This window comes from Schistocerca americana, chromosome 3, assembly GCF_021461395.2.
Source record: "Schistocerca americana isolate TAMUIC-IGC-003095 chromosome 3, iqSchAmer2.1, whole genome shotgun sequence".
NCBI classification, from domain to species: Eukaryota; Metazoa; Arthropoda; class Insecta; order Orthoptera; family Acrididae; genus Schistocerca; species Schistocerca americana.
The window spans coordinates 442,807,377-442,831,639 of record NC_060121.1 but is presented as its reverse complement, the minus strand read 5'-3'; positions in this window follow the sequence as shown (position 1 = coordinate 442,831,639).

The following is a 24,263-nucleotide window of genomic DNA, read 5'->3' as shown; positions in this document are numbered from 1 at the left end:
GTACCCACGACACTACGCCCTCCCATGACCATGTGTAAATTGTAAAATTCATTATGTACTACAGTCGTGTTGCAGCATCGCCATAAGTGGGGCAGATGAGGAGCGACGGAAGATTGTGGGCTGAAGGAGGTACCACAACTCTGCTCAAGTAAGAGTCGACTACAGACTCAAATATGTATGAAGGCTCACAAAAAGAGGGTGACCGAAAAATACGTTAACATTTGAATATGCAACTGCTTGACGGAATAGTATACGTTGTTGTTGTTGTTGTTGTGGTCTTCAGTCCTGAGACTGGTTTGATGCAGCTCTCAATGCTACTCTATCATACAGTAAAGCTGCATGCCCTCGGGAAAAATTACGGCCGTAGGTTCCCCTTGCTTTCAGCCGTTCGCAGTACCAGCACAGCAAGGCCGTTTTGGTTATTGTTACAAGGCCAAATCAGTCAATCATCCAGACTGTTGCCCTTGCAGCTACTGAAAAGGCTGTTGCCCCTCTTCAGGAACCACATGTTTGTCTGGCCTCTCAACAGATACCCCTCCGTTGTGGTTGCACCTACGGTACGGCTATCTGTATCGCTGAGGCACGCAAGCCTCCCCACCAACGGAAAGGTCCATGGTTCATGGTAGAGAAATAAAAATTGACACACATGCCTGAAATGACACGGGGTTTTATTGAAATCGAGAAAGACTGCCAAACCTGTCCAGCAGATGGCGATGGAATCGTGTATACAGTGAGGTGCAGTGTGAGAGTGAGTCAGATCATCCCTATTCTGACTGATGAAAACCTGCTGGAAGATACGACTTTCATGCAGGATTGCGCTCCACGTCATATTGCTAAACGTGTGAAAGGTCTCTTGCGCACATCGTGTGGTGAGAATCGCGTGGTGAGCTACCACGTCCGGTATAGTTGGCTTCCCAGATCCCCAGACTTCGGTCTGTGTGATTATTGACTGTGGGGTCGCAAGTCTACCGCGATCGTTCAGTCTCATTGGGGGTGGTGAGAGACAACATCCGACAGCAGTTTCTCACCATACCTACAGATATGTATTAAGGTGTCGCTCACGACACTGTCTCTCGGCTAGAGATATTGTGCCAGGAGATGGCCGACATGCTGAACATTTGTTGTAAGGATCATCGACTTTACTAAAATCCCATCGTTATGCTAATTATTGCTTTTGTATTATGTGAAGCGCCATCCACTGGTATTTTTTTGCACTTTTTTGGTTTCAATAAAACCCGTGTCATTTCATGCAAGTGTTTCAGTTTTTATGTCTCTCCCTACAGTATTCCGTGACATAATGACAATTTTTAACGGACTTTTGGGTCAATCTGTATGTTAATAATGAAGCCCACATGATTGATCAAGCGAAACGGCTGTGTAATAAATGCAGAAATGCCTGGATGCGAGATATTGCTGTAGCAGGAGACAAGGCTCCATCAAGGGAAATGACACACAAAGTAATCAGAGGCCAGAATAAAACACATAACTGACTTAGAGCGATAGAGATACAGTCTAATGATGGCACATGGCAGCAGAACATAACAGATAACCTGAGCAGTGCATAGAGGTGTAGGTGATCAAGGTCCGATCTTAACCAGAAGTTGCTCAGAATGATCTGATCATCGCTACTAGCGAGCAGTGTGATTATTAACTCTTTCTCCGACTAACTGGCAATATTTTATCGACCTTGTGGTGCCTGCTCTGTCAAACTGTGTGGTTTGGAGACAGAAAATGTAGAGAGCAGTAGAGCTCTAGTCTTAGGGAGGAACAGTTTCTGCCGTGGAAGCTACTTAAGACATAAGTTTTCGAATAAAACGGCATAGACAACCAAACTGTGCTGATTTCTAGAGGGTTGGGCAGGGTACTTATTCTGACTACTTCTAATGGCGAGAATTGATTCCCTGGCCCGCCTCTGCTGTAATCGTGTGCGAGGAACCGTTCAAACTCAGTAAAATGCGCTCCCTCACATTGGAGACAGCGAGAAAGCCAACTTCTGAAAAGTTCTTAACTTGTGAATTAATGTGCAATTACTACCAGCAAAATTTGTGGGCCATAACTCTATAAGGGGCCTACAATACTAATTGTTTGGTATCTCTCATCCGACCTCGCAAAACACATGAAATCACAAATCAAATTAAAGTCAAAATTAATTCATGAAATGCGGCCACAGTTACTTTTTCAGAACATTATTAAGTTCACACGATCTTTTTAGGGTTTTATATGAAGCCATTATCAAGTGTATTTGAAATTGCCAAATATTAATACATAATATGACGGGCAATTTTTGTTTTTCATGATAGATGAGAGACAATCTTTATATGCACAATAGAAGTACAGAAATAATATACAACTTACTTTGTGCTGTTGAGAAGCAACGACAAATGATACAAACGGCATAAGTCAAGTGGATTTAAAAAAAAAAAAACAGTTTCACGCCCAATTAAACTGTAACCTACCATCCGACATTTATCAGTAAACTCTTCCGGGCTAAGTTGCCGTGGTCGATCTGTAGAACTTCTTCTCCCTGACGTTTCGTTCTCAACTGCGGAGAACATCTTCCGAGGTGAGTCGACGACTGGCTGCTAGGAGCTGGGGCCGCCGCTTATATAGAGATCGTAGGGGGCGCCACCACACGTCACATGGCGTCGATGTGCAGCTATCTCTGGCTATCGTCTGTTCTCTCGATTGCAGGCAATCGATTGTCACGTGATTGATGCAACGTCGACCGCCATATCTTATCCAATTTTAATCCTTCTTCTTTACGATTAAAATTGTATTGATGTTTGTGGATTTCAATTGCCTCTCTATACATACGTGTATAATAGTGCGACGTCCTCGCTAGCACGCTTGTTTCACCAAATTTTATGTCGTGATCTCCATCCTTAAAAACATGTTCCGCTACTGCCGATTTGTCGATATGTCCCAAGCGACAGTTTCTTTTGTGCTCCGTCAACCGTGTATTGATGCTTCTTTTGGTAGTTCCTATGTAAACCCTGCCGCAACTACACGGAATTTTATATACCCCTGGGGTGGCTAGGGGGTGACGAGCATCTTTTGTTGATCTTAGGCATTCACTAGTTTTCTTAGTAGGCCTAAAAATGGTCTCTACCTGAAACTTGGCTAGTACTTTTCCAATGCGATCCGTGATATTATGGATGAACGGAAGAAATACTTTTCCAGCTGATGGTTGTTGCTGTCTCCCATTTTTAGGCATTTTTCTATTTGGGTGAAGTGCTCGATTAATCTCGTTTTTTGTATAACCATTTTTCGCAAAGGCCATTCGCAAATGATTTAGTTCTTCTTGTAAGTAGCCTGGTTCACAAATATTATTGGCCCTATCCACTAGTGTTTTTATGACCCCCCTCTTTTGCCTAGGGTGGTGGATTGAGTTCTTATGGAGGTAGCGATCGGTATGTGTACCTTTCCTGTAGACCTTATGGCCTAAGGTCCCATCCGCCCGTTTGATAACTGATACATCCAAGAAGTTAAGTTGTCCATTCTTCTCCTTCTCCATAGTAAATTTAATCTTTGGGTTGATGCTATTTAAGTGTACCAGAAAATCATTCAAGTCTTCTTCCTCATGATTCCATATTACAAAGGTATCATCCACATACCGATACCACTTCGAGGGGCTTTTTTTGGCCGACTGCAATGCTTGATGTTCAAAATATTCCATGAATAAATTCGCAATTGCGGGACTACCATCCGACACTTTGAAACTGTTAATTTGGCTTAGCTTAGAAATAATTATCTGATGTATTTCGGTATTATAGTGTGTGTTTTTCAAATAAAATGCTAATAGTAAACTATAAAATGGGGAAGGTCAAGTATATTTTAAAACGTTCTGCGGCCAATGACGTCACGAGAAAAGTGGCCATGTCGTAATTATACAAAAGTATAATGAGGTAAACTGTTACCATGCTTTAGCTTGAACGAGTTACATTCTGAAGTGTTTCAGAACCACAGTTGCATGTTTTTCAGATAAAAGCTGAAAGTAATTATTTGAAATTAATAAAAGTGTAAAATAATTGCAGTGAACGAGGTGACCAAGTCGGGTGTAAAGGTACGATCTATAACGAGGAAAATTTGAACCACCAGGAATTGTTCAGGGCTCTTGCATACGTAGCTGCGATGCAGCGTCAACTGCTCACAAATGTATGTTTACAAACAACCAGCGACAGCTGCAACTTGCTGAAGATTCTTATGCGAAATTTACAATAACAGCGTGGAGAATATACAAGAAAGTGGTCCCCCATAATACGCATTTATCGTTAAGCGTCTCCTCTTTGGCTTTTTCTTGAGGTGGATGTAAATTCCCTTCTCTTTGTAATTGTCTATAAGATAGCTCTTCTTCATAGTGTGAAGGAACACATGGTTGTTTTCGATACTGTGTACGTTGTGACTATCTTATATCAGGTAAGCTACGGATGCGGATTTGTTACCTATGATTTTTGTTTTTATTTCCATTTGTTCATTGTAGCGTGGTTTGTAATTACTTTTGTTTTGCCGTATATCGCCGCCTTGCAGTAGGAGCACAGAATTTTGTATATGCCACTGTTGTGATATACGTCAGGTGATGCGTTAATATCATTTATTAAAAGGTGTGTGAGTGGTTGTGAAGATTTATATGCAATTTACACATTATATTTTTGTTAAAAAAGTTACTTTGTCTGGGTGAGACCTGATCATTGAAAGAAAACGAAATAAAGTATTTTCTGTGTAGTATCTCGTTTTGTAGTTGATTCATTTTAGACTTCGCCACATAGTAAATTTCATCAACGACCATCTTATGATGCGTTTATTGTCTGGTACATTTTACAACCAGCCAAGTTCCATCTCAGATTTCTTTACTTGTAGTGGCAGTAGAGGCAGTTTATCGCTGAACGAAAACAGCCGTCTTTATATTGAGGAGGATGGTACGGAGCTTCTGGATTAATGACGTCGGAAGATGTAGGCTCATGATGAAACAAATTATTCATTAATGGCAAAGGAAAGATCAAATAAATTAACATTGTTTATCCCGCTGGTGGTCGACCGTAACAGTAATATTATTGTGCACTAGACTAAGTGCATTTGCGAAGTGGTCAATTTCTTGTTGTGAGCCAGGGAATAAGACGAGAGTGTTATCAACATCATGTCTGTAGTACACTGTACAAGAGTTAACTTCAGAGTGATTTTTAAGGAATTTGTTCTCCAAGTGAATGACGAAAATATTTTACAGTATGCCTGCCAACGGAGATCCATAACTAATCCAGTTCATAAAATGTTTGGAGATCATACTAAAGTAAAATTACTTCGCATTCAGGACAAATTCTACCTTCAAAATAATTAATTGCCTTTGAGATCTCTTTTTTCAAATCTATTTGACCTCTGCAGTGTTTATCATTTGACTTTGCTTCCCTACAGCATAACGTAGGTTGTATATAATTTCTGCAACTATATTGTAAAAATATAAGATTTGTCACTCATCTGCTATTATAGAAAAAAAACAGAAAAACGCTCATCATTTTATGTATTGAAATTTGGTAGTTTAAAATTCACTGCATAATGGCCTAATACAAAGGACGAAATTTGTCGCGTGAACTTGATAAAGTTCTAAAAGAAAGTAACTAAAGCTGTTCTTCACTAATTGAAGAAGTAGCGGAATCTGCATCATCCACACACTCAGAAGCTAAAAATTAACTGCTTCATATAGAAGCACCAATGCTAAATTCGAAGAACGGTTAATATTTAATTAACCTAATTCTCATGTGGTGGTAATAGTTTGCAACTTGAAGACTGTGGCAACACGATCTCAACCAACTGATGATATTAAAGCCTCCCAGGTTACCAAGTTGGTGTCCTACCGTCCGTCTCTGCTACATTTACGTTTACCGGAAGGCCCTGGAGAGGGCAGCCCAAATGAGCCCCGTCACTGAATACTGACTGTTTATCTATTTCGACACTTTTTATATCGTATACCCTTTTTTTAAAACGTCAGAATAATCTTCGTTGTTTCATCAAGAACCAAACTTCTAATAATTATACATCTAATACACACTCTTCTCACAATACAGGGTGAAAAGTATTTAAACCGACGAACTATGGGAGTTTGTAGGGAACATCAAAACAAATATTTTTCCCCAATGTCATTTTTTTCTATGAGCGTGAGACCGGGTCATTTAGCAGATTGCCTGGACAGGGACGCAGTCGCACGGTAAGAACACTGCAATTCGAGGAAGCTGTCTTGCAGCATGTGGAGCGGGATCCTTCAATGAGCACTCGTGCAATTGCACGTAACATGGGGACGAATCAGACGAATGTAAGAACAGTCCTTCGATAGTAATTGTTGCGTCCATTTCACTCTTGTCCACAACCTGGAACCAGTTGACTACCCACCCAGAGCACAGTTTTCGCAGTGGTACCTGGAACAGTATGAAATGCATCCTACATTTCCATCCTCTGTGTAGTTTGCCGTTGAAGCAACGTTCAGACGTGATGGAGTCTTCAACATGCACAATTCGCATGTTTGGAGTGAGGATAACCCACATGCCACAGTTACTAGCGCAAATCAAGTGCGATTCGTCGTTAATGTGTGGGTCGGTGTTGTTGGGGACTGTTTAATTGGGCCGTATCTGTACCTAGGCCATTAAATGGCAGGCACTATTACAATTTTCTCGCCAGAGCATTGCCAGAATTGCTGGAAGACGTCCCGCTCTCTACAAGACAATGCATGTGGTTCAAACACGACGGGGCGCCGGCACATTTCAGTCGTCGTGTGCGTCGATTCCTGGACCGACGGTTCCCAGAAACGTGATTTGGCAGAGGTGGTCCTGTACCATGGCCTGCTCGATCCCCAGATGTGTCATCTGTGGACTTTTTTGAGTGGGGAGAGATCCGCAACCTTGTTTACGCAACCCCTGTTGCATCAGAAGAGGACCTGGTTGCTCGGATAGTAGCAGGACCAGTAACAATTCTAGATACTCCTGGAGTTTTTGCCCGTGTCAGACACATAATCCGACGGTGTAACCTCTGTTTACGTGTCACTGGAGGCATTTATGAAAATCTACTGTAATTGAAACTGGATTGTGTTAATGTGTTGTCTCTTGGTCATAAGACATGGAAAAGTGTTTGTTGGTTTCATAAATTTTCCGCCAGTGAAATCTTCCTCTACCGGTTTAAATACTCCTCATAGGAAAAAATAACATATGGAAAAATATTTGTTTTGATGTTCCCTACAACCTCCCAGAATTTGTCGATTTAAATACTTTTCACCCTGTATAATAAAGTGTCATGGCCACTGCCTAGGACATTTCGCCAGAAACAATGGTTCAAATGGTTCAAATGGCTCTGAGCACTATGGGACTCAACTGCTGAGGTCATTAGTCCCCTAGAACTTAGAACTAGTTAAACCTAACTAACCTAAGGACATCACACACATCCATGCCCGAGGCAGGATTCGAACCTGCGACCGTAGCGGTCTTGCGGTTCCAGACTGCAGCGCCTTTAACCGCACGGCCACTTCGGCCGGCCAGAAACAATCGGCAGGGCTTCCGCTACTTAACTATAGGCGCCCGAGCTGTATGTAACAGTGTTTTCCACGCCTGCACAGGTGGACATGCACCACACCAACGGCTCCCGCGGTCATCAAGGGTACGCTAGATGCGCTTCTTTACTGCATTATTTTATTTTAGTGGGCATTTCGGTTATAACTGAAGCTTTGTTTTTTATCCCTCTTCACATAGAATAAGACCTGATGATGGTCTCTTAGAAGATTGATACCCGATATGTGAAAATAAAAATAAAGGACTTAAATGCGATCGTGACGGTGTGTATTGAAATAACCTATACAGCATTAACAGCGATAATAACTATCAATGTGTGAAGGAGAAACTAACTTGAACGATGCTGTAAGAACTGGGCGTGACCGATGTCGCACGCCGTGGAAAGCTAGAGGGGCTCCGCGCGCCGTGCAGGGTGCCTTATACACTCCTGGAAATGGAAAAAAGAACACATTGACACCGGTGTGTCAGACCCACCATACTTGCTCCGGACACTGCGAGAGGGCTGTACAAGCAATGATCACACGCACGGCACAGCGGACACACCAGGAACTGCGGTGTTGGCCGTCGAATGGCGCTAGCTGCGCAGCATTTGTGCACCGCCGCCGTCAGTGTCAGCCAGTTTGCCGTGGCATACGGAGCTCCATCGCAGTCTTTAACACTGGTAGCATGCCGCGACAGCGTGGACGTGAACCGTATGTGCAGTTGACGGACTTTGAGCGAGGTCGTATAGTGGGCATGCGGGAGGCCGGGTGGACGTACCGCCGAATTGCTCAACACGTGGGGCGTGAGGTCTCCACAGTACATCGATGTTGTCGCCAGTGGTCGGCGGAAGGTGCACGTGCCCGTCGACCTGGGACCGGACCGCAGCGACGCACGGATGCACGCCAAGACCGTAGGATCCTACGCAGTGCCGTAGGGGACCGCACCGCCACTTCCCAGCAAATTAGGGACACTGTTGCTCCTGGGGTATCGGCGAGGACCATTCGCAACCGTCTCCATGAAGCTGGGCTACGGTCCCGCACACCGTTAGGCCGTCTTCCGCTCACGCCCCAACATAGTGCAGCCCGCCTCCAGTGGTGTCGCGACAGGCGTGAACGGAGGGACGAATGGAGACGTGTCGTCTTCAGCGATGAGAGTCGCTTCTGCCTTGGTGCCAATGATGGTCGTATGCGTGTTTGGCGCCGTGCAGGTGAGCGCCACAATCTGGGCTGCCTACGACCGAGGCACACAGGGCCAACACCCGGCATCATGGTGTGGGGAGCGATCTCCTGCACTGGCCATACACCACTGGTGATCGTCGAGGGGACACTGAATAGTGCACGGTACATCCAAACCGTCATCGAACCCATCGTTCTACCATTCCTAGACCGGCAAGGGAACTTGCTGTTCCAACAGGACAATGCACGTCCGCATGTATCCCGTGCCACCCAACGTGCTCTAGAAGGTGTAAGTCAATTACCCTGGCCAGCAAGATCTCCGGATCTGTCCCCCATTGAGCAAGTTTGGGACTGGATGAAGCGTCGTCTCACGCGGTCTGCACGTCCAGCACGAACGCTGGTCCAACTGAGGCGCCAGGTGGAAATGGCATGGCAAGCCGTTCCACAGGACTACATCCAGCATCTCTACGATCGTCTCCATGGGAGAATAGCAGCCTGCATTGCTGCGAAAGGTGGATATACACTGTACTAGTGCCGACATTGTGCATGCTCTGTTGCCCGTGTCTATGTGCCTGTGGTTCTGTCAGTGTGATCATGTGATGTATCTGACCCCAGGAATGTGTCAATAAAGTTTTCCCTTCCTGGGACAATGAATTCACGGTGTTCTTATTTCAATTTCCAGGAGTGTATTTTATTCAGCCTCGCGCGGGCCGTCGTGCTACGGGTTGTGGCGTAGCGTGCAGGCAGGGGTAGCGGCGCGCCGCGTCGCATCGCAGCGCATCGCCTGGTTGGCGACTATTTGTCGGCGCTAAGCGGCTCATGTCTGCGTGGATTAGGCCGCTCCTCTCCTCTCCTCTCCTCTCCTCTCCTCTCCTCTCCGCCTCCACCAGCCACCACCCACCACCCACCACCCACCACTAGATCGTGGGTGAGTCTTCGGCGCAGCCGCTGTGGCGCCACAAGTTCACTTCCCTTTTACGTAAACGACGTTGCTGCGACACTTTATAGGAAGCGCTGCGGGCGCTGAAACAGCGAAATATTAGCTGACTGCACGGAAAGCTGTTTCGAGGTGCCCGCTACTCTCTTGTCCCATGGGTCTTATATAATGACCCATGAAAGATGCCTACCTCATATTTTTATATACCGCTTTGCTCGCATATTAGCTGATGTAACAAGTAAGGAATCTCTAAGCGCCTCTAAGAGGTAGAGAATACAACGAAGGGTAGGGTAGCTCCAGGCGTCAGCGAGTAGTCTAAGGGAAAAGCTATGCTACCTCGCTGGTCAGTATCGTGTCTACGATTCAGATTTCAGACGTTCGAGTTGTTATCCCAATCTAATAAGCATAAAGTAAAACTAAATTCTCAGGTTTCAATACAATTTGTCCTAGATTTCTTCTCGGTTATAGACCTAGAAATGCTACACAACAGTGTGGTAATATTTTGTCAATTCTTCAGGACGGGTCCACTGATGATTGACACTTGCCATTGAATTGTAACGGTTTTACTTAGGTATCGGGTAATGCTTGGACGCAGTAAACTGTATGTTTTTCTTGTCACCAATATAGGCGCCATTATATATTTTCTATAAACTATTTACTTGAATCTACAGCCCAGTGATACAGCGTTCCATGGGATAAACATATAGTTATATAAAAATCTAATAACTTCACATGTAACTGGAAAATTATTGGCAGTTTGCTCCCGCAATTATGGCAGCCCAAATGGTTTCAAAAGTGTTTCAAATGGCCCTGAGCACTATGGGACTTAACATCTGGGGTCATCAATCCCCTAGAACTTAGAAATACTTAAACCTAACTAACCTAAGGACATCACACACATCCAAGCCCGCGGCAGGATTGGAACCTGCGACCGTAACGGTCACGCAGTTCCAGACTGAAGCACCTAGAACTGCTCGGCCACTCCGGCCGGCTCCAAAATGTTTCCTGTGTTCACCTGCGGCAGCTGAATAGTTGAAGGACAAGGCTACAGGCCCATTCCTCTCAGCGGAGCCTATTGATAATACAGCGATGTACGTAGCCTTGTTGGAGCTCTGCGCTAGCCACAGTTTCCTCGTGGCGCGACCTTTCAACAAGATCGCCCACCACGCCATTTTGTGAACGTGCGGGATCTCTTGGATCGTGTGTCCCAAACCGCTGGACAGGTAGAGGTAGTCCATCGACTGTTTGGCCATCTAGAAGCCCAGACATTGCGCCACTCGATGTTTTTCTGTAGGGGCTTTATCAGTAATCAAAGTTACCAGACGCCACTTCGTGATCTACCATATCTGCACCATCGTATTAGTGCAGATATCGCAAATGTTGTGCCTGTAATGCTACAAAACTGTTGAGTAGAAGTGGAACACAAATTAGATGTCTGTTGCGCCACTAATGATACGCATGTCTAGTAGTCTTAGTTTTGTAAAAAATTTTTTGATTACACCTGTAGAAAGATACCGTCAATATACATCTCAATTACTACTCAAGTTATTACGGTTTATATTATTACATGTTTAAGCTGGACACCCTGTAGTGACATGTTCAAAAGAACAGACACCATCTTTGTATAGTTAAGTCCAACGGGCCATTGACCGCCTTCATATGAGATGGATGCACACTCATTACCCGAACTCTTATGGGACTTGGTAAGATAATCTGCCACGAGTAATGAGTGTAATGGGCAGAGGCACTATGAATGAGGTCTGTGTGGACATAAAGTAGGGAATATGGGTCTCACGGGGAGCGTGCAAGGAATACATCCCTGCAGTCGCACTATTCTCTGTGCCCTCGGTGGCTCAGATGGATAGAGACTTTGCCATGTAAGCAGGAGATCCCGGGTTCGAGTCCCGGTCGGGACACATATTTTCAACCGTCCCCGTTGATGTATATCAACCCCTGTCGACAGCTTAGGGTCTTGATTTAATCATCACCACTTGTGTTCATAGTCATCGGTCATCCTTCGTGCTGTGTCGACTTGGAATCATCCGATTTTCAAATGAAAAAAGACTTCGGGGATTTCCTTTGACAGTATGGAAGCGATGCAATCAGAGATGAGGTTGTGGCAACGTCAATAAATTCAAACTTTCGTTGGGAGAAATGTGTCCTTCGCCAGGGTGATTGTGTTTGTTGTTGGTTGGCAGGAGAGCCAACACCGGGTACTAGAGGAAGCCGAAAGGCACGCGTTTTATCTCACGCAGGCTGGCGTGAGTCTGGAACAGGACAAGAAAATTAGACTTTAGAAAAACGTACGTAGCTGGTGGAATACTTAACTTTAGTCCATTAATGATGAGCGTCGCTCTTGACTGTACATGACTCAGTATCAATAGTAACTGGTAATGGCGCCTTGCTAGGTCGTAGCAAATGACGTAGCTGAAGGCTATGCTAACTATCGTCTCGGCAAATGAGAGCGTATTTTGTCAGTGAACCATCGCTAGCAAAGTAGGTTGTACAACTGGGGCGAGTGCTAGGAAGTCTCTCTAGACCTGCCGTGTGGCGGCGCTCGGTCTGCAAACACTGATAGTGGCGACACGCGGGTCCGACGTATACTAAAGGCTACCACCTAAAAGTGTGGTGTCTGGCGGTGACACCACAGTGTTGAGATATAAGTATGTAGATATGAAGAATAATGTAGGATGTTAAAAACTTTTGTTTTATTTAAAAAGTTTTCAGAGTTTCACATTAAAAAAATCGAAGGCATTACTATTCAACACGGCCTCGTATTTTGCTTCCAAGGTAGCAGAAATCCTTAATTTTGTGTACTACGTTTCACCAATTCAGTGTTCAGTTAATCACTGATCTAATAACTCCCTCTCTTCATTACGTTCGCCTTACTCTCAGTCGACATTTAGTGTTCATTAAACTTTTAACTCCATTCAAAGTGCAGTGCGGCTGGGAGTGTCATCAGCGAATTTTATTGCTGATATACTTTCACTATGAATTTTAACGTCACTCCTTAACCGTTGCTTTACATCTGTCATTGATTCTACGGCACATAGCTTGAACAACAGGAGCGGAAGACTGCATCCCTGCCGGCCGGGGTGGCCATGCCGTTAAAGGCGCTACAGTCTGGAACCGCGCGACTGCTACGGTCGCAGGTTCGAATCCTGCCTCGGGCATGGATGTGTGTGATGTCCTTAGGTTAGTTAGGTTTAAGCAGTTCTAAGTTCTAGGGGACTGATGACCTTAGAAGTTAAGTCCCATAGTGCTCAGAGCCATTTGAACTGCATCCCTGTCCTATACCCTTTTTAATCCGAGCGCATTGTTCTTGGTCTTCCAATGTTACTGTTTCCTCTTGGTCTTTATACCTATTATATACTACCCCTTCTCTCTATAGCTTACTGCTATTTAGTAAAAATTTCGAACATAGTCATCGTGCAACGTTTTACGTAGTTGAACGCTATGGGTAGACAAATCTAATGAAAAAGTCGTGATATTCCTTAAGTCAGTGTCATTGGTTACTTTTCCTAAGACCAAACTGACAGTCGTCTGCTAGTTTTAATTCCCACTTTTCTGAATATTATCATTGTCACTAGCTTCGATGTTTTAGCTGTTACCCTGATGGTGCGATAGTTCTTTCACTTACCTCCTTTCACTGACTTCTGAATTGGTGGATGATATTTTCGAGAAACTCTGAAGGTCTGCTTCGAAACAGATGCCACACATCAACCTGAATAATCGTTTGCCTCTTTCCCCAGTGATTTTAGAAAATACGAAGGAATGCTGTCCATCGGTTTTGAAGTATTTGATATTAAGTCTTCTCTTTTGTTCAAATTCATAATTTGGCACATAGAACATCAGTGATTAATTATACGCGCCCATTTATGGTTACCAACTGAAGACGTATGAAATTTATTGAAAAATTCCATGATGCGTATCACAGGAAGAATGTGAAGTGTAGTAGGCTGTATCCTTATCATGGGCAATATCGGCGTTGGGCTGGTGAAGTGGTCAATTGGTGTTATGAATCTTAGTGGAGTCGCGCTCTGCGCAAGAAACAACTCTATTTAGTTGGGCCCACCAGTACTCGTAAATCAACTATTATGGACAAAATCATTGGTCATGATATGTTCATATACTGATCTTTCTGTTCTGAATTTGGGTTTGGTGGCTATATTCCAAATGTGCATGAGGTTATTTTATTGGATGAGTTTCATTGGTCAAAGTGGTCGTGGAATGCTGATATTCTTAAATTAAGTGTTGAAGGTAGGGGGGTCACAGTTAAAGTTGAAAATGCTCCAGGACTTGTAGTATTTGTATCTACTGAAGATATCATTTCTGATGAAGCACTGAGGAATCGTTTAACTTGTCTGTATGCTGAAGTTCATACGTCATCTTTCCAGTGTTCCATAATTAAAGTAGAAGATGAGGTATCGGAGGAAGTTATACTGCCCGCTGCGCCGTACGTCGACGTCAAGGCGGAGGAGAACAGGTCGTGTATGGAGGTTGTATGTAAGAGGATTCGCCAGAGGTGGACACGACTCTACTATTCGACGAAGAGTTATCGTCGTCAACATCGTCGGACCCGTAGATTTGCTCAATATTTATGTGGTCGCAAACCTGTTTGCTATGCAGTTGCATGGCTAGGTATTCCATTTAATGTCTGGTTTAAGTATGGTGATGGAGCTATTACAGATTCTGCAGTGAGATCTGAATGTAATACCAAGCGTATGCTTAACCAGTAGTGCGTGAAAATGCCTTCAAGTATCGTAACCTCTGAAGGTCTGTTTCGAAACAGATAGATGCTGCACACCAACCTAAATAATCGCTTGCCACTTTCGCCAGCGATTTTAGAATATAGAAGGAATGCTGTCCACCCATTTTGACGTATCTGACGTCAAGTCTTCCAAAGCGAAATATGACTCTAATTCGGAGTCTCCTGTGTCTTTCTCACCGACGTCCATTTCTTTTTCTGTCCATTATCAGCCCTCTTGCACAGGCCTTTGGAGTGCTGTTCCCAAATATTCTGCGTCTAGCAATACAATTTCCAATGTCCACCAGTAGAATTCCCATTGCTTGCTGGCACCAACACTCCTGATCTCACAGGGGTTCTTTCGACTTTCCTTCGTGCATCATAAGTCCTTCAGACGAACATTTCTTTTTTAGATTTCATGACAGTGCACACTTTCATAATGCAGCTTTTGTGAGGCAATGGTTTGTGAACCGCAATATTCCTGAAATGGGATGAGGACCACATATCCCGACCTCAAATCAGTGGAGCACCTCTCAGCTGAAATAGAAAGTCGACTTTTCTCAGACACCGGCGTCCAACACTGTTACCCCTTCCGGGTTCAGTTCTTGAGGAACAACGTGCTGCCACCCATCCACTGGCATTCTGACACCTCATTGAATGTGTCCTCAAACGATTTCATGCCGTCAAGAAGGCGAAGGGAAGACACTCCTCAGATTAAGATCCACTAATTGCAATTCGCATACTTCACAGAGTGTTCGTGCTTTATGGAGAACGCCTTCCTTTTGTGTCTGCAACCTGCCAGACGCTTGGCATTAAGCAGCGTTGTGACCCCGTGACGTAACTCCCTCTCTACGAGTCCTCTTGCTACGTCAAGATTGCAATTGTTGCCCACAACCGCAAGGAATCTGTGAGTAATATCAACTCAGTCTCGAATTCTCCCTCGTATTCTTCCTCGATTAACGCTACACAACATTGGTCGAAACGTTAATACGTAATTGTACTATATGACACGACATGCTGTACAACACAGAATAATATTTTAAGTGTCGGGTGAAAGACTGAAGTGTGATTTAGTCAAGAAGAAGTTGTACGAAGCGTTTTATGTAATAAATTAAAATTATGTGCCGAACTGTGACTCCCTTGGCACGCCCATGTGTTAAGGGATTTCACATATATTTAATAAATTCAGAAGAGTATCTCTCAACAGTCTATGGGAGTGAATCAGGGCGTCCACGTTGTTACAGTGACGTAATTCTATTCTAATGCTTGTGGTACGTCGTGGTAATTACTTCCAGAGTTGGTGTGGAATGCAGTGTAAGTTCTGAAGTAAAATAAACTTGAGTGAGATCGTCGTGCATGATTGGGTGGCGTATTTTGTGGCTCACTGTGTGTCAAAGAATTCATTAGCCATTTCATGGTCCATAAATAGTTTTAACATATTCCCGTCATCAACCAAATTTCAAAAATCGTACATTAATAAGGTAACAACTTCGATACAAAAAACGGAATCATCGTCGCACTACAATATTCAAGGCAGAGAAAATATACACTTGACCCAATTGATTCGCATTGTCTGATTAGGTACGTAACTTATTTGACAGAGTAAATCCCAGAGCAGCACGTAAGCTACGCAGCTTCGACTCAGGGAATGAGACTTGTACAGCCTCGCTTTACGCTGAACATGTCTTATTCCACATAATCTGCTGTAGGTCGGTCGTCCAAATAACAGTACACTCCAGAATGACATGCATGATCCAAACATTACTTGATATCAATTTCGCGGAGTTGTAGTCGCAGTGCAGTAAGTCAAAGTCCTCGAGAAAAAAGAAAGATATGGAAAAAAATAATATCAAAAGATCATGTTCCTGATCAATCACTTAAGTATGATCGGGTCGCACAGTGTCCACGACAGTAAAAAATTTAGGTTTCAGTGGTAGTTTCGTAAATCATTTTAGTATACCGCGCACAAACGACTTAGCTAGAGACAAAATGGAGGCTTCAGAGTATGCCATCGTACATAAGTGTTATTGCTTAGTAGGGCTCTGAGAACTTTCACAGCTAAGGAACTGCCAGTCGGCTTGAATGGGATTTGCTACGTCTAGCGCAGCAGCCATTATAGTGGGAGGGCACGTTCGGGACTGCAGAGAGAAAGAGATTGGGAAGTTCCAGAGACGGTCGCAATGTGACGCATTTCCGTAATGGGCAGCATCGATCATTTGAAACAAAGTTACCTCTGTATACAACACATAAAACGTATTTCACCTTATGAGTGTGACGAGCACAAAAATTATATGATCTCGCATATACTTCAAATTCCCAGAGCGTTACAAGCAATTCTGAATTGTATATTCAATTGAATATTGTCTATTATGATTGGATTGCAGTACTGCTATTACTACCTTGCATCTGATACACTAATACACGGATGAACTCCTGTGTGGACTATATCTTTGATGTATTTTCAGATTAAACTACTTCTAGGTTTCTGTGAAGCGCCTAGGTGCAGTAGTTGATTATGGGAGAATTCTAGTGTATTGGGTGTACAGTCTCCAACTAGACAACGAAAAAGAGCCGAAGATTCCACCGGCACTGCATTTTGGGATTGTACTTGGGATAAACAGTAGCATCTACATCAACATTTATACTCCGCAAGCCACCCAACGGTGTGTGGCGGAGGGCACTCTCCGTGCCACTGTCATTACCTCCCTATCCTGTTCCAGTCACGTACGGTTCGCGGGAAGAACGACTGCCGGAAAGCCTCCGTGCGCGCTCGAATCTCTCTAATTTTACATTCGTGATCTCATCGGGAGGTATGAGTAGGGGGAAGCAATATATTCGATACCTCATCCAGAAACGCACCCTCTCTAAACCTGGACAACAAGCTACACCGCGATACAGAACGCCTCTCCTGCAGAGTTTGCCACTTGAGTTTGCTAAACATCTCCGTAACGCTATCACGCTTACCAAATAACCCTGTGACGAAACGCGCCGCTCTTCTTTGGATCTTCTCTATCTCCTCTGTCAACCTGACATGGTATGGATCCCACACTGATGAGCAATACTTAAGTTGAGGTCAAACGAGTGCTTTGTAAGCAACCTCCTTTGTTGCTGTACTACATTTTCAAAGGACTCTCCCAATGAATCTCAACCTGGCACCCGGCTTACCAACAATTTATTTTATATGATCATTCCACTTTAAATCGTTCCGTACGCATACTCCCAGATATTTTACAGAAGTAACTGCTACCAGTGTTTGAGCCGCTATCATATAATCATACAATAAAGGATCATTCTTTCTATGTATTCGCAATACATTACATTTGTCTATGTTAAGCGTCAGTTGCCACACCCTGCACCAAGTGCCTATCCGCTGCAGATCTTCCTGCATTTCGCTGCAATTTTCTAATGCAGCAACTTCTCTATATACTACAGCATCATCCGCGAAACGCCGCATGGGACTTCCGACACTATCTACTAGGTCATTTATATATATTGGGAAAAGCAGTGGTCCCATAACACTCCCCTGTGGCACGCCAGAGGCTACTTTAATGTCTATAGACGTCTCTCCATTGAGAACAACATCCTGTGTTCTGTTTGCTAAAACCTCTTCAAACCATCCACACAGCTGGTCTGATATTCCGTAAGCTCTTACTTTGTTTGTCAGGCGACAGTGCGGAACTGTATCGAACGCCTTCAGAAAGTCAAGGAAAATGGCATCTACCTGGGAGCCTGTTTCTAATATTTTCTGGGTCTCATGAACAAATAAAGCGAGTTGGGTCTCACACGATCGCTGTTTCCGGAATCCATGTTGATTCCTACAGAGTATATTCTGGGATTCCAGAAATGAAATGATACGCGAGCAAAAAACATGTTCTAAAACCCTACAACAGATCCATGTCAAAGATATAGGCCTATAGTTTTGCGCATTTGCTCGACGACCCTTCTTGAAAACTGGAACTACCTGTGCTCTTTTCCAATCATTTGGAACCTTCCGTTCCTCTAGAGACTTGCGGTACACAGCTGTTAGAAGGGGGCAATTTCTTTCGCTTACTTTGTGTAGGATCGAATTGGTATTCCGTTAGGTCCTGTGGACTTTCCTCTGTTGAGTGATTTCAGTTGCTTTTCTATTCCTTATTTCAGCTTCACGTGTGTCACCCTTTGTTTCAATGCCATTATCATCCCAGAGTGTCTGGATATGCTGTTTCGATCCACTTACTGATTTAACGTAAGACCAGAACTTCTTAGGATTTTCTGTCAAGTCGGTAGATAGAATTTTACTTGCGAATTCACTGAACGCTTCACGCATAGCCTTCCTTACGCTAACTTTGACATCGTTTAGCTTCTGTTTGTCGGAGAGGTTTTGGCTGCATTTAAATTTGCAGTGAAGCTCTCTTTGCTTTCGCAGTAGTTTTCTAAGTTAGTTGTTGAACCACGGTGGGTTTTTCCCGTCCCTAACAGTTTTACTCGGCATGTACCTGTCTAAAACGCATTTTACGATTGTCTTGAACTTTTTCCATAAAGACTCAACATGGTCAGTGTCGGGACAGATAATTTCGTTTTATTCTGTTAGGTAGTCTGAAATCTGCCTCCTATTACTCTTGCTAAACAACATTAGAGTTATTATGTCGCTGGGGGTGGGGCGGTGCGGAGGGTTGAGAAGTATGAACAGCGAGAAAGGGAGAATAGTCGCAACAGACGTACTAATCTTAGTCGTAAGGAAAGTAATGGAAAATTTAACATCCTGTAATCTATAGGAAATTCAGTGTTTAAGACTACTTCTGGCTGGAGACACATGAAGTGAAAAGCAAACCACGATGACTAGAAATGAATTTGAAATTCATTCTTGTCGAATACGAATCCAGTATCTTTTAGGGACTTCATCTCGCTCATTCTGAACTGTAAGTGAGAAGTATTAATCTAGCCATACTTCTCCAGGTTGTGGTGCTACCTTTGACTGGAGTAATTAAACCAGATCTTCCTGCCTTTGACAACATGCTGAAGCTGTCCTCAAGGAAGCTATCGAAAACTGAGTAGATTCGCTAAGGAGCTCGTACTCTCACGAACTTGCAGGTAGTGGTGAAGGTTATGGATGAAGTAGTTTTCAACATTGCTTAACTCAATTTTGGCTCTTCTGATGTATATAATTACTGTAAATGGAGCATAAATATTCACCTTAAGGTCACTTGTTTCATAGCAATGCCAGGTATGTAACTATATGGCCTAAGTTTCCTATGCTGGCTCAACATCCAGAGGTTTTCCGCTGGGTAGCATGGCGTGACACTCTAATGGGGAAAGTGGGTATCAACCAGCTCAGAGGACTGAGCGAAGCGACGAGTATTGTTGGTGCTGGCGATAGATGTTTGGCTGAAAGTCGAATGCGGAGGGGTATGTGTGAGGCCGCCTGCACGCAATGTCGTCTTTATGGGCCTCATGAACTGTGCGCTCTTGACGTGTCAGGACCCGTGGCTTATGGATGCTGCCTGCAGATTGTTGGTTTTCTTACATGTTAGAACGCGGAAGTAAATTATGTCAGTGATATGTATATAGCTAGCTGTGACGAACAGTATTACACACTTTACAGGTGCTGTAATTTGGCGTTTGCTAAAACCATCATTACATAACAGTTATCTGCAGACATTGCGTCACCGTACCGTGTTAGCGACTAATGAGAGGTAGTTAGGCACAGTTTATTATTTTTGGCGTGTAGAATAAAGACTTTGTACCAATTTTATGTTATCAGTTAAAGAGTCGGTTTGCAACATGTTTTTGCATTGTGTTATTCTGATCGTGTGCGTCATGAATAGCTTATGTTACTCATGGAATAAGACATGGATGTTTTCTGTTCCTAATACTGAACTGTTTCAGGTTATTATCTATTGTATGTTCTTCTGTCTTCTGAGTGCGGATGTGGACTGAGACTTCTGTACCAAGGAGGCATGTTTAGGACAGGTTTCAAACGGGAAACAGCTGTGGTCTTCAAAAGATAAGCCATTATTCTTAATTGTTACAACATTTATGGTAAACATAAATGTATTTCTGAAGTTGCCTTGCGCTGGTTAGTTTCGTTATGCTTTTGTTGTTTAAATTATGATGTAAATTAATCTAAATTTTATTTAATCTGAGACTTTTGAATGAATAAAATTTGTTCCTTTGATGATATTTGGTTTTGGAAACACTGTCTGCGAGTCCGATGGTTGTGCCCGGTTGGTCTGATAAGTCCAATACCTACCTGTAAGAAGCTATTTATTGATATTATGAACAAGCGTATATATGTTGTATTGGTAACCTAAGACCAGTCGATCGAGTCCATTCTTATATCCTAAGGGCCCAGCTGCACGTGTTACAGGATGATCTCGGAGAAGAAAACATGAGAATCCTCTCGTAAATTACTTTTACTTACACGGGAAAAACGTGTTCAGTATATATAACTATTTGTTTTAAAGCCTGAGTCACGGGAGTCCAGTGTTTCAGCTGTGCTACCATCATTCTTGCTAAAATCGTGCACGACGCGGAAATATTCACTATTTTCTTATTTTGTAAACGTTTCATTTATTTCTAAATAAATGACGGCCTTAATACGATTTCACTTATTATACAAAATTTAGAGACGTGAACAAGTAAACAAATTCGTTACACAAGATTTAATGACTATTCACTGCATAACAGGAAACAAAAATCACATCTTGTATTACCACAAACGTGAATGACGTTGTTCAGAGACGTCATAATGACTAGTAAGATATAAAACTTTTTAAATGACTCAGGACTCACATTTCCTTGCGGCAATACTCCATGAAAGAAAATATCTACCATAGATTAAAACTACGGTATGTATGTATCTGTCATTATACTGTCACGTCACGGATTTGTCAGAAGTGTGTGACATACAGATAGAGACAGTGAAGTTAAATGAATATTTGTCTTTCTGTGCTCCACCCTTAAAGTTATAACTGTTCTTAGGCAGGGTGGTATGTACAGATACTTTATTACGGAGATCATTGTCCAGTGAAAAACGCTCCATTTTGTGACTGGCCTTGAATTTTATTGGTTTTGAAAAATTCTTTACCATAAAATTGCGGCTTTTATTATGTGACTCAATATCGGGAGAGTGACATGTGTTCTGCCTTGTCATCCAATCACAAATGCTAATCCTGAAGCGATTTATGTAGGCTGATATAGCTAAATGCTCCGATTGTCAGTGGCGCTCGAAGCGAACAATGGCTAAAGCGGTTTTTTTTTTTTTGTTCACGGCCGTGCAGTGAATGTAGGCTTTTGTGTGGCACGTAGAATAAAAGGTAAGCTTTTTCACTCTCCCTATTTAACGAACGGGGCATTAACAGTACATCTACGAATTTTCTTTTTCTTTGATGCATTTCCAGCGACTTCATAATGATCTCAGCTGTGGTATTGAAACACTGTACATGAAAACCAAGACAATGTTCCTAAACATCTTGTATATGTAGTACATGTACATGTAGTGGAATTATGATTAAAAATTAAAAGCACTTATCATTATGTATGAAGATGCAAACATAAAAGTTTACACAAAGATTTAAATTTCTCTTTGAAATAGTTCCATCATAAAGGGTGTTCCTGAATTGCAGCTACATCCGCTGTGAGGTGGTTCCGTCCACAAAACGAGGTAAAAACCATTAAAAGTACTGTGCAGTGAGGTAGCGTGACATACAAAGTGTCAAGATAGTTCAACAAGTACAAAGTTCATGAAGTATGGAGTAAAATACGTCATCAGTTTATCGATATTGAGGCTAATTTCTGAATATTTGTGGGCCAATAAATTTATTATGAAAAATGAAGCGAGATATATGTAGAAACGAGATACATATAAATATTTGTTCAAAGTTAGATTGGCTGAACACTGTTGATAGCTGTATGTAATGAGATGGTACTACGAGAAAACCTGTAATTCACTGACAGAAGGAGAACCAAAAGAATACTAATAAAAATGTTTAGTGATGGAAAATCAGGATCATTTGCTACCATTGTGTTAGCGGGTGGACCTCATGGACAACAACAGGTGATAATTTATACACCTATCACTCAAAATGTTGAATACCATAATAATATACTACTAAGCACAAGATTTACTCCAGAAACTTGTCTGCATAGCAAGAAAATTTACTGATCATTTATTGTCCACCAGTAAGTTTATAGCATTAAAGTTTCATTTCCATCATTTAAAACAGAAACAAAACGACCGCCTGAGAAATCAGGAGTGTAGACCTATGGAATAAAGGACATCACAATTAATCAATTTTGCATTCAAGTATTTGCTAAGATGGAAAATAACTTCACACTAATTTGAAACTCGGTGGTATCGATTTGAAAGTAACAAAGTTCATGCTTGTGCACATGGTAAAAGATGTAGACAGACCTTAATTCCTTGCGAAAATTATTTTGGTTTTATAAAAACAAATAAATGTTAATGGTTTACATAAATTATGACATAGTGCCTCATATGACTTTTTATCACATTCACTTACCAATGTTCTTTCAGAGTTGTCAAAATCATGCTAATAAATATTTCCACCTCTGTCAAGTTGGATAAGGAACTACACTGTGTCAGGAATATAAATTTTTCTGTTATATTTACCGCCGTGACGTAACAGAAGCAAACACACAGAATGGCAGAAATCCCCATCCAAAATAATGTAACCATGGAATCCGCACGTAAGACGTGTCACATACAGTACGGATGGTTTCATCCCACGTTCAAAACTCTATTTCATGTATACGGCCCATGTGATAGGCGACTGGCAGATACCGTTAATATTACACTGCCTGGAACAAAAATTGGTACACTTCGAAAGACGGGGTCAATTTTGATCAGATAACGGCATATGCCATGTGGGGGCAATTGGATGCATTGATAATGGTTTGAACGTCGTCCTCAAATAACGCAGTAGCATAACTACAAGAGCGCCATCGGTGTCTTCCCTTTAACAGGGAATGTTCATAGCCGAAGAGCTCAGTGTGGTACAGACGTGTAAAATAAGAAGGCAACCGTGCCACAGAGTTGCTTTCTACAGGCAAATAACTCGTTTGAAAGGCGATAAATAGTGGCCTTCTGGGTGGCGAGAAAGTCGTTTCGGAGAACTGGGGCACAAGTAATATGTGCTGTGTCAGTTGTGCAATGGTGCTGGTATCAGTGGTCTCGTGAACATTCTCACATGCGTAAACGAGGTTTTGATGCCCACGTACCCCAGGCGCCCACAAGGATCGTCGTATTGTAAGGACAGCAGTCGCAAATCATACTGCTACCATAGCACAGATGAAATGGCTTGTGGGTTCAGACATATCAACACGAACTGTAGCGAACCAGTTATTAGCAGTGGGAAATGGACACGCACAGCTCTAGTCGGTCTTCCATTCACAGCAGAACATCGATGTGCACGGCTCGAAAAATGGTTCAAATGGCTCCGAGCACTATGGGACTTAACTTCTGAGGTCACCAGTCCCCTAGAACTACTTAAACCTAACTAACCTAAGGACATCACACACATCCATGCCCGAGCATGATTCGAACCTGCGACCGTAGCGTGTGCACAGCTCGATTGGTGCCGTCAGCGGGTCACTTTGATAATCGATTGGCGCGTCCTGGTCTTCAACGATGAAAGCAGATTCTGCCTGCACGCATGTGATGGTCGTTTGCGCGTACAGCGTAGACATGGTAAGCGCTGTCTCGTAGCGTGCATCCGTTCAAGACACTCTGGGCCTTATTGCCTGAGATGCGATAAACTACAACTCCCGTCCACCTTTGGTGTTTCAGAAGTGGATGCCAACTAGCATAGATTACTGTTAGTACCTTTTCCTTTGCCCTTCTTGCAACAGGAAGGTGATGTATTGTTCCAACAGGAAAA